Source organism: Mauremys mutica, chromosome 4, assembly GCF_020497125.1.
Source record: "Mauremys mutica isolate MM-2020 ecotype Southern chromosome 4, ASM2049712v1, whole genome shotgun sequence".
NCBI lineage: Eukaryota > Metazoa > Chordata > Testudines > Geoemydidae > Mauremys > Mauremys mutica.
Window position 1 is genome coordinate 164,304,173 of NC_059075.1, and position 10,712 is coordinate 164,314,884.

Below are 10,712 nucleotides of genomic sequence, written 5' to 3' on the forward strand. Positions count from 1 at the left end.
ATAGTGGGGTGGAAGGGGGGAAGCAGCCGCTCCCCTTTGAGCACATTTTACAAAATCAGCACCTTTCCAGGCAGCCAGCACTGGGCTCCGGACTTAGAGTCCGGACCGGGTTTTGCGTGTGGCTGCCAGCTGGCTCTGGGCTCTGCAGGCAGCGTGGGCTGGTTGCCGGGCTCCCTCGGGGAGAGGAGGAGGAGCTCGCAGCTGCCCTCCCGGAGCCAGGGTGGGCTCTGCCGGGAGGGGGAGGGGTGGCAGCGCAGCCCCCCCCCAGTGCGGCGGGGGACTGAGGAGCTGCAGCCCCGTTGGTCCCGGCAGCCCGGTGCAGAGCAAGGCAGCCACGCGGTAGGGAAGGGGGCTCTGAAGCCCAGCTGGTGCTGGTGGAGAGGGAAGGGGGGGGATGTTTTTTTCTCCTGGTCTCTCTTCAGCAGAGGGGCTGAGGGATCAGCAGGACCAGGAGGCAAAGGAGTGACTTTGGGTTATTGCCCCCCCCCCAGTGCTGCGCCCAGGGCTGTGAAACGGTGCTTAGTGCAGCTTGTGAAGGAAGGGGGGGGGGTAAAGGTGCTTTAAGGTGCCAGTTGTGTCTCCTCATCTCACTGCTGACTAGCTGCAGCCCCAGTGCTCAGAACTCAGCAGTGATCTCAGGGGCTGCACAGGGCTCTGTAGGAGTTCTCAGTTGCCTGCTAAATGCTTCCACAACGCCACCTTTTCACTCAGTACATCCTGAATAGTGGGGACTGGGGGCGGGGGAGGGGGGAGTGTAGCAGATGCCAATTTGAGGTGAATAGTCTCTTGGCCAGATTCTACTGCGTTTATGGTGCTTTGTGCCATGGGCTGGAGCAAAGTGGCTGGTGGATAACCAGGAATCTGGTTAATAATTGTTCTGTAAATTCAGCTTTCTTCTTTCTCTCTCTCTGAATTATCACTAATTCAAAATAGTAGTGTGCGAGCTGACTGGATAATGGTAATAGCATAATCTCTTGTTATAGCACTGCCTGATTAGTAATTGGATATGTTGGCTGGCACCTTTTTTTACGTGTTCGCTCCCCCTGATGTTAGAACCTGGCTACACCACTGGGGAGGGGAGCTTCCTAGACCTGTGCAGCTGGGGCTTAGGTGAATTTTGTGATACTGTGCCCCTCCCCAGCTACCACCCTGCAGTCCCCACTCCTGCACCATGCTGGGCAAGGGGCAGCCCCATCCCCAGTGAGGCTATGGTGAGGGGTGGCAGCAGGGGAGGCCACACGTGATGGCAACTTCCCCTCCCCCCGGTACCCACCATAGGGGAGGCGAGTGGGCTTTCTGGACCTGAGAGGGACCCTAGGAGCATGTGCAGTGACTGGGGGGGCAGAAGGGGTCCCTCCCCTGGAGCTTGCTGCTGCCAGGGAGGGTGGAGGGGAGTCCTCTTTGGCCCTAGCCCTGGAGCAGCTTGTCTGCACCCCAAGTTCCTTATCCCCAGCCCTGCCCCAGAGTCCTCACCTGACGGGAAAAACACGCAACTTAAATTTGGTGGTCAGTTTAGAGTATCATAGAATATCAGGGTTTGAAGGGACCTCAGGAGGTCAGCTAGTCCAACCCCCTGCTGAAAGCAGGACCAATCCCCAACTAAATCATCCCCGCCAGGGCTTTGTCAAGCCGGGCCTTAAAAACCTCTAAGGAAGGAGATTCCACCACCTCCCTAGGTAACCCATTCCAGTTCTTCACCACCCTGCTAGTGAAAAAGTTTTTCTTAATATCCAACCTAAACCTCCCCCACTGCAACTTGAGACCATTGCTCCTTGTTCTGTCATCTTCTACCACTGAGAACAGTCTAGATCCATCCTCTTTGGAACCCCCTTTCAGGTAGTTGAAAGCAGCTATCAAATCCCCCCTCATTCTTCTCTTCTGCAGACTAAACAATCCCAGTTCCCTCAGCCTCTCCTCAGAAGTCATGTGCTCCAGCCCCCTAATCATTTTTGTTGCCCTCCACTGGACTTTCCAATTTTTCCACATCCTTCTTTGCAATGTGGGGCCCAAAACTGGACATAGTACTCTAGATGAGGCCTCACCAATGTTGAATAGAGGAGAATGATCATGTCTCTCGATCTGCTGGCAGTGCCCCTACTTATACAGCCCAAAATGCTGTTAGCCTTCCTGACAAAGGCCAGAGGAGGGAGTGTTAGTGCCTGTGCGGACTTCCAGGTGTGGAAGGGGATGCTGGGATGCTCTGGAGGAACCACTCCTTCAAAGCCAGTCAGGACTCTGGGGGAGCCTCCTCTCTGAGCAGACTGTCTCCAGGGCAAGAAGTTTACACCTTCCTGGGTCTGACCTCAGAGCATTCAGCATGCCCTTCCACACCATGCACTTTCCGCAGTGAGTCCGCCCAGGCGGGGTCCTGGGGCAGCCAGAGGTCCCTGCACCCCAACTCTGCAGTCAGACGTGACTCTCAGCCAGCCAGTAAAACAGAAGGTTTATTAGATGACAGGATCACAGTCTAGAACAGACCGTGTGGATACAGAAAACAGGACCCCTCAGTCAGGTCCATCTTGGGGAGTGTGGAGCCCAGACCCAAGTTCTGGGCCTCTCCCCATTTCTCCAGCCAGCTCCAAACTGACACTCCCTCCTCTGGCCTTTGTGTCTCGATTCCGGACAAGGAGGCCACCTGATCTTTGTCCCCAACACCTTCAGTTGGCACCTTGCAGGGGAAACTGAGGCACCCACACAGTATTAAGAGAAAATATTAAGAACATTCCCACTTCATCACAACAGGTGCAACAAAATATAATACTGTATATTTAAGCAGGCAAGTGCTGCTTCTGACTTTCCACTTGTAATTGACCCTTGTAATCTTGTGGCACTGACGTGTTGTAGCTTCATTTTATATCGGCTTACAGGGCGGGAGCGGGGGGGGGGGGGGCACCACAATTTTGGGCCCCACCAAAAATTACACAAACCTGCCACCTATGAAGCAGTAGGACCCGGTCCCCGGGAGCAAATTCCCTTGCCTGCGCATCCCGGTTGTAGTTTCGCCCCTGTCTTGCTTGGGCTATCCTCAAGTTCTCCCATGCCAGGGTACCTGCTTGAGTGAGGTACTCCCGCAACTGGAGGACATACCGGAGGAGGCCCTGGGATGGGGAGGCCGACTGTTCCCAGTTCTCCCGCATTAAATCCAGGAGGCGCCGTGGTCTCCGTCCATATAACAATTCAAATGGGGAGAACTTTGTTGATGCCTGGGGGACCTCCCGGACAGCCAGCAACAGGGGTGGAAGAAACTGATCTCAGTGGCGCAGCTCCCCCGGGGGAAATTTCTTCAGCATGTCCTTGAGGGTGCGGTTAAACGGCTCCACCAGCCCGTCGGTTTGCGGATGGTACATGGAGGTGTGGAGCTGTTTCACCCCTAGGAGCTTGCAGACCAGTTTGAGTAGCCGGGACGTAAAATTAGTACCTTGGTCGGTTAGTATTTCCTTGGGCAACCCTACGCGGGCAAAAATCTTTACCAACTCCCCAGCAATAGTCCGGGCTGTGATGCTCCGCAAGGGGATGGCCTCTGGGAAATGGGAGGCGTAGTCCATGAGGACTAAGACGTATTGGAAGCTGGCCGCGCTTCTGGGGAGTGGGCCCACCAGGTCCATGGCGACCCGCTCGAACGGGGTCTCAACCAACAGCATGGGGACTAAGGGCGCCTTGGGTACCCGAGGCGGCGCGGCCAGCTGACACTCTGGGCAGGAGTCACAATACCGCTTCACGTCTTGGTGGAGTCCGGGCCAAAAGAACCGTGCCAGGATTCAGGCCAGGGTCTTCTCATGCCCTAGATGTCTGGTGGCTGGTACATCGTGGGCCAACCTCATCACGGCTCACCGGTGACAGCGGGGTACCAGCAACTGCGTTTGCGGTTCCCGTGTGCGGGGGTCTCTGTCGACCCGATAGAGTCTGTCCTGGCGTAGTTCGAAATGGGGCCACTGGGTGGCCCAATGAGGATCGATCACGGACCCGTCTACGGCCGCGAGTTGCTCATAGGCCCGGCTAAGAGTAGGGTCTGCGCGTTGGTCGCGGCAGAAATCGGTGTCGAAGCGGGGTTCGGCTAGGGCCTCCCCCGGTGGTCCACCAGCTTCTTGGTCTCCTGCTTCGTTCTCCTCACCGTCCTTCTCCGCCTCTGTCGGAGCCTCCTGGGGCTCGGCCTCTAACGCCGGCGTTGACCGGAGGAGCTCCTCGAAGGCGGGCCAGTCCCGCCCCAGGATCACAGGGTACGCCAGGCGGGGCGCCAAGCTGACTACTAATTGTTGGGTGATACCATCCACTGTTAGTCGGGCTCGAGCGCTCGGGTAGGGCCGGACGTCTCCATGAATGCACTGCAGACGGATCGGCTTCAAACGGGGGTCGACCGGGGGTCCCAGAGCCTGGTGCACCAACGTCTGGCCGCACCCAGAGTCAATCAAAGCCTGCGTGGCTTGGTCCCCAACCATCACCGGGACCGTGAGTTTGGGGACCTGTGGTAATCGAGTCCGGCCGGCCCTTGCGTAGACCTGCCCAAAGCTACAGTCCATTTCGGGGCAGTCCCGTTGTAGGTGCCCCGCCTTCCCGCATCCAAAGCAGGGACCGAGCTCGGGACACCCGCTCCGAGGGAGGGCCACTCGGGTACTTCGGGGGGGCTCCGACGGGCCCTCGGGGCCCCCTGATTGAAGGCCGGGTTGCTAGCCAGGAAGCCGCGTCTGAGTACTGGGTCTGGGACACCGGCCGGGATTCTGATCCGTGGCCTGGACCTCGCTGGCTGTGCAGGTTGGTCGCCTTCTTCTCATTATGGGGCATTCGGGCCCGGAGGTAGGTGGCCGGAAGGTGGGTCCTATGGAGGCTTCCGCAGCCAGGAAGCCTTCCATCAGTGAGACGGCGTCAGCCAGGGTCGCCGTCCGGTGTCGGAGTACCCAGGCCCTTCCCCGGGCCGGCAGGGTATGGACAAATTATTCTAAGACAACCTGCTCGGTGACCTCCTCCGCCGTCCTGACCTCTGGTTGCAGCCACTGGCGGCAGGCCTACTTCAAGGTCTGGGCCACCATCTGGGGACGGGCGCCCGCAGGGTAGGTCTGGCGCCAGAACCGCTGTCTAAAGGTCTCTGGGCTGACGTCCAAAGTGTCCAGGATCGCAGCTTTTACTCGGTCGTAGTCTCTGGCCTCTTCTGTCGCCAGTCCGTAGTAGGCCGCTTGGGCCGTCCCAGTCAAATACGGGGCCAAAAGAGTGGCCCATTGGTCTCGGGCCCACCCCGTGACAAGGGCCACATGCTCAAACATGACCAAGAAGGCCTCGGGGTCGTCGTCCGGGCCCATCTTGGTCAGGCGCAGGGCGGCAGCCAAACGTGGCCCCCCCCCCAGTGCCCTCCCCCGCTGGCCAGTCGGCGGGGCGGGGTGCGGGGCCCATGAGGTGCTGCAGCTGGTTCCCCAGCTGCTGTACTAGCTGCTGCTGCTGCTCCAGCTGAGCTGCGTGCTGCTGCTGCTGTTGCTGGAGCTGGGCGGCATCTCCTTGCTGCTGCTGCTCCAGCTGGGCGGCATGCTGCTGCTGCTGCTGGGCTGCCTGCTGCCGCTCCTGGCTCTCCACCAGCAGCTGGAACAGCCGTTGCATATCCATGTTCCTGGCTAGGAAGGGGGTGAATCACCACCCACCTACCGGCCCCTTCTCACAGAGGCAAGGGTTCGACTCCACACTTCTGGTACCAACTGTAAACGTGGGTCTCCGGGGCTCAACCCTCCCAGGGGAGGAGGGGAGCCACACCGGCCCGTTACACTGAGCAACAATATACGAGTCAATTAGGGCTCAGGCCTTCTGTTGCAAGGCTGAGCAACAATATAAAACAGTTTGGGGAGGCCCAGGCCCTCTGTTGCAGGGGCTGGGCCACAACACAAAGAGTTCAAGCAAGCCCAGGCCCTCTGGTGCAGGGGTGGGGCAGCGACACAAAGAGTTCAAGAAGGCCCAGGCCCTTTGCTGCAGGGGCTGAGCAACAGTACAAATAGTTCAGCAGGCCCAGGCCCTTTGGTGCAGGGACTGGGCAGCAAACAGTCTAGGAGGCTCAGGCCCTTTGGGGCAGGGGCTGAGCAGCAAACAGTCTAGGAGGCTCAGGCCCTTTGGTGCAGGGACTGGGCAGCAAACAGTCTAGGAGGCTCAGGCCCTTTGGGGCAGGGGCTGAGCAGCAAACAGTCTAGGAGGCTCAGGCCCTTTGGGGCAGGGGCTGAGCACTGGGGTGAGGGGGAAAACTGCCACCCATGAGTGGGGTGGCAGGGGGGACGCAGGCCCATTCACTCCACTGCGTCCCGGCCCGGGGCCCTAGGCAGCGGCTACCACGGCTGACGGTCAGTGGGGATCCTCACCGCAACACACTGACATGGGTATGGGTTGATCTGCAGCCTGACTAGGGTCGGCTGCCCCCGGGCCACTTCCAATTTCCCCCTCTGGCCCTACCTGGTCCGCGGCGTCCACTCCCGGGAAGTCCCACAGCATGGGCTCCTCGCAGCCCAGGTCGGGGGTAGATCCGGCAGTTCCTTGGGGAAGTCCGGCCAGTGCTGCTCCGGGGGTTCCTCGGGGTAACAACAGCGGAGAGGGGAAGTCTCCGGTGGCTCCTCGTCGTAGGTGGCACGGGGAAGCTCCCGCGGGTCCTCCCGGTAGCGAGCGAAGGGAAGCTCCGGCCAGTCCGGGCAACTGCTCTGGGCCCCAGTGGCTTCCCAGTCACGAGCTCCCTCGGGCAGGTCTGCTCCCGGCGGTGGCTGGGCTCTGACTGAGCTCGGATGGCCGGCTTTTATACTTCTGGGTCACCGCCTGACCCTCTGAGGGGCAGGCTCACTGTTCTGTAGCCCTGCCCCTTCCGGTGTCCGGGGCTCAACCCTCCCAGGGGAGGAGGGGAGCCACACCGGCCCGTTACAGAGTAGTTAACCATTTGATAGCTTTCATCACCATATAGTTTTTGGCAGGTTTCCACACCCTGTCCCCATTTCCGGTGCCGTCAGCCCCTTTGACCATGCCCCTCGCTACGATACTTCCGGGGGTACCTTGGTTCAGGGGACAATTAGCTCAGTGTTACTGGCTCTAGCCTGCAGTCAGGCCAAGTAACGGTAGAGAGTCTGTTTGCCCGGGGCCCTCAATCAGGGCAGGGCGTCAGTCGAGAAGGGGATCTGGCCTACAGTCAGGCAGGCAGAGCAGCAGGAGGTTCATTTGCCTGGCCCTTGATCAGGGTAGGGCAGCAGTCAAGTAGCGGGGCTCTGGCCTACAGTCCAGCAGAGCTGTCACAGTCTAGGAGAGGTTAGCTCTCTGGTGGGAGAGTCAGCACAACCGCCTGGCATCCGGATTCAGGCGGGTGCCAGACCAATTCAGGCCTCCTGACAACCAGGTGGGGAGGCTGCCACTCCTGACGTTGGGGTGGTAGGGGCAGAGGAACCCAGGCCCTCTCGTTCCACTGCGTCCCAGCTCAGGGCCCTAACAGCGGTGGAGTGGTCCGCCACTGGGTCAGCAGGGAAAGTCCAACCATAACACGCTGGCTGGCTTGTAGTCAATAACACATCTGAACCCAGTTCAGCTTCCCTGGGCTCCTTCCTACACGTCAATTCCATGTGTGCATGGGTTCCAGGGTTGTTGTTCGCTTTGGACCATGAAAAAGTTCAAGGAGCTGAGATTAGAGAAAAATCACATAAAATGTAAAAGGGCGTAAAGCCAATAGGGTTATCTATCTATCTATCTATCTCCATACACCACATCTATCTATCTAGCTATCCCGAGAGGCGGAGATAACCATGCTGGCGGCTGTGAGCCTCTTTTCCCAGAGGCAGCCACAAGGGTAAGTTCTCTCTCCCCTGTGTCCCCTCCCTGCAGCTTTCTATACTATCCTTCTCTCACTAACCAAAAACGATCTCTTGCTGTTTTCTATACTCTCCCTCTCTCAAGCCTGGTCTACACTAGTCATTTATTTCGGAATTAGCCAAGTTAATTTGGAGAAAAAAAAATCATTCCTTCCACATGACCAAACTGGTTTCTTCGATTTAAAGGGCTCTTTAATCCAATTTCTGTACTCCACCTCGGCAAGTAGAGTAGCGCTTAAATCGAGATCGCAATCCCGGATTAAAAGTAGTGTGGATGCAATTCAAAGTTATTGGCTTCCGGGAAGTATCCCAGAATGTTTCCTTGTGACTGCTGTGGACAACACTCTCAACTCTGATGCACTAGCCAGGTGGGCAGGAAAAGCCCCAGGAACTTTTGAATTTCATTTCCTGTTTGGTCACCAGCAGCACAGGTGACCAGCAGCACAGTCCACTATCATAGGCAATCATGCAGAGAGCACCATCACAAGAGACCATGCAGTCCCGGATTCGCAGATGAGCTCCAGAATGGTCCGAATGGGAGGTACTGGATTTCATTGAATGTTGGGGAGAAAAATCTGTTATGGCAGAACTACGTTAAAAAAAAAAGAACGCAAATACGTACGCTAAAGTCTCCAGGGCCATGACGGAAAGAGGCTACTCCAGGGACACAGAGCAGTGTTGTACAAAAATCAGGGAGCTCAGGCAAGCGTACCAAAATGCCAGGGAGGCAAATGGGCGCTGTGGGTCACAGCCGCATACATGCCGCTTCTACCGTGAGCTGCATGCAGTTATGGGGGTGACGACACCACTACCCCACCACTGTCCGTGGATATCTCCAAGGAGGAAGTTGAACGGAGCGAGGAGGATGAGTTATTGGAGGACGAAGAGGAGGAGGAGGAGGACAGTGCACAGGCGGCAAGTGGGGAATCCATTTTCATCCCTAGCCAGGAACTATTCTTAATGCAGGAGCCAATAGCCCCCACCCCCACTTCCATGATCCTGGAGAAGGTACTTCTGGCGAGTGAGCCTGATCGGAGCCTTGCGGTGGTGGGGTGGGGGGTGGGGAAAACACAGCCACGTTGGGCTGTTTGCGTTTAGTTTAAAGGGCTCATCCCTGCTCAGAGCATCATTGGAGCCACGCAGTGGGTGCGAGTCTGTGTGTGTGTGTGTGTGTGTTGTGTGAAGCAATCATCCCAGAGAGCCTGCAGGACCTCCTTTTATACTGCAAACCTACCAGGCATTGCTTGCTATGAGAAAGGGGGCCCAGCAGTTTGAAAGTATTGAAATGAATGCCGAAGAAACAGAACCCCGCGTGCCCCTAGGGCTTACCATGGCTGGCTGCAAGCTGAATTCTGTTGTCCAGCTGTGTGTGATGTGCTGTGTACTATGAATTGCCTGGTTCACTGAGAAACAGTGTGTCCTTTGTTCTCTGAAATGTATCTTTTAAAATACTACTCTTCCTTTTTCTCCTCCTGCAGGTGCAAATGTTTCAACGCAGCCCCAATCTACTCCATCCAAGAGGCTGGTCCAGATTAGAAGGCAGAAAAAAGGAACTCGGGACGACATATTCGCCGAGCTCATGCAGTCCTCCAGCGCTGATAGGGCCCCGCTGAATGCGTGGTGGTAAACAATTGCGCAGTCACGTAATGCATTACAGGAACACGAAGAGAGGAGGGACGCGCGCGATGAGAGCAGGCAGGACACTATGGTTGAGCTCATGGGGGAGCAAACTGACATGCTGCCCTGTATGGTGGATCTAATGCAGGAAAGGCAGAAAGATCACAGATTGCCGCTGCTGCCCCTGTATAACTGCCCTCCCTCCTCCCCAAGTTCCATAGCCTCCTCACCCAGATGCCCAAGAACACGACGGGGGAGGCTAAGGGGACTCACACACTCAACCCCAGAGGCTCACCCAAGCAGCAGAAAGTTGGCATATGTGAACTTTTGATTTGGTTTCTGGACTTCTCCTTCCCTTCTTCTCCACCCCCATAACCCAACCCCTCCTCCCCCCATTTACCTTCTGATTTCTCTCCATGTGTTGTGCAATGAATACTAAAGAATGGTTTTTAAACAATTGTGACTTTATTTCCTTTCATATATATAGGGGGCGGGTAACTTCAAGATAAACAAACACAAGTGTCACACTGTACCCTGGCCAATCATGAAACTGTCTTTCAAAGCTTCTCTGATGCACAGCGCACCCTGCTGCGCTCTTCTAATCGCCTTGTTCTCTGGCTGTGCGAAATTGGCCACCAGGCGAGTTGCCTCAACCGCCCATTCCGCCATAAACGTCTCCCCCTTACTCTCACAGATATTGTGGAGCACACAACAAGCAGCAATTACAATTGGAGTATTGGTTGTGCTGAGATCTAACCAAGTCAGTAAACTGCGCCAGCGCTCTTTCAAATGTCCAAAAGCACATTCGACCACCATCCTGCATTTGCTTAGCCTATAGTCGAACTGCTCCTTACTACTGTCCAGGGTGCCTGTGTACGACTTCATGAGCCATGGCATTAAGGGGTAGGCTGGGTCCCCCAGGATAACTATAGGCATTTCCACATCCCCAACAGTAATTTTCTTGTCTGGGAAGTAAGTCCCTTCCTGCAGCTGTTCCAACAGACCAGAGTTCCTGAAGATGCGAGCGTCATGCACTTTCCCGGCCATCCCACCTTGATGTCAGTGAAATGTCCTTTGTGATCCACCAGTGCTTGCAGCACCATGGAAACGTACCCCTTACAGTTTACATATTGGCCGCCCCGGTGTGCCGGGGCCAAGATAGGGATATGCGTTCTGTCTATCGCCCCACTGCAGTTAGGGAACCCCAGCGCATTAAAGCCATCCACAATGGTCTGCACATTTTCCAAAGTCACTACCCTTGATAGCAGCTGGTCAATGATTGCACTGGCT

The 10,712-nt window shown here is 56.6% G+C and overlaps 1 long non-coding RNA gene across 1 annotated transcript; it reads left to right on the top strand.

The window, feature by feature from the left end:
• The first annotated feature begins 200 nt into the window (after positions 1-200).
• On the top strand, positions 201-9,879 carry LOC123369719. Its single transcript, XR_006579128.1, has 2 exons — positions 201-339; positions 9,284-9,879. It is a non-coding gene; the product is annotated as an uncharacterized LOC123369719 (long non-coding RNA).
• Positions 9,880-10,712: the final 833 nt, after the last annotated feature.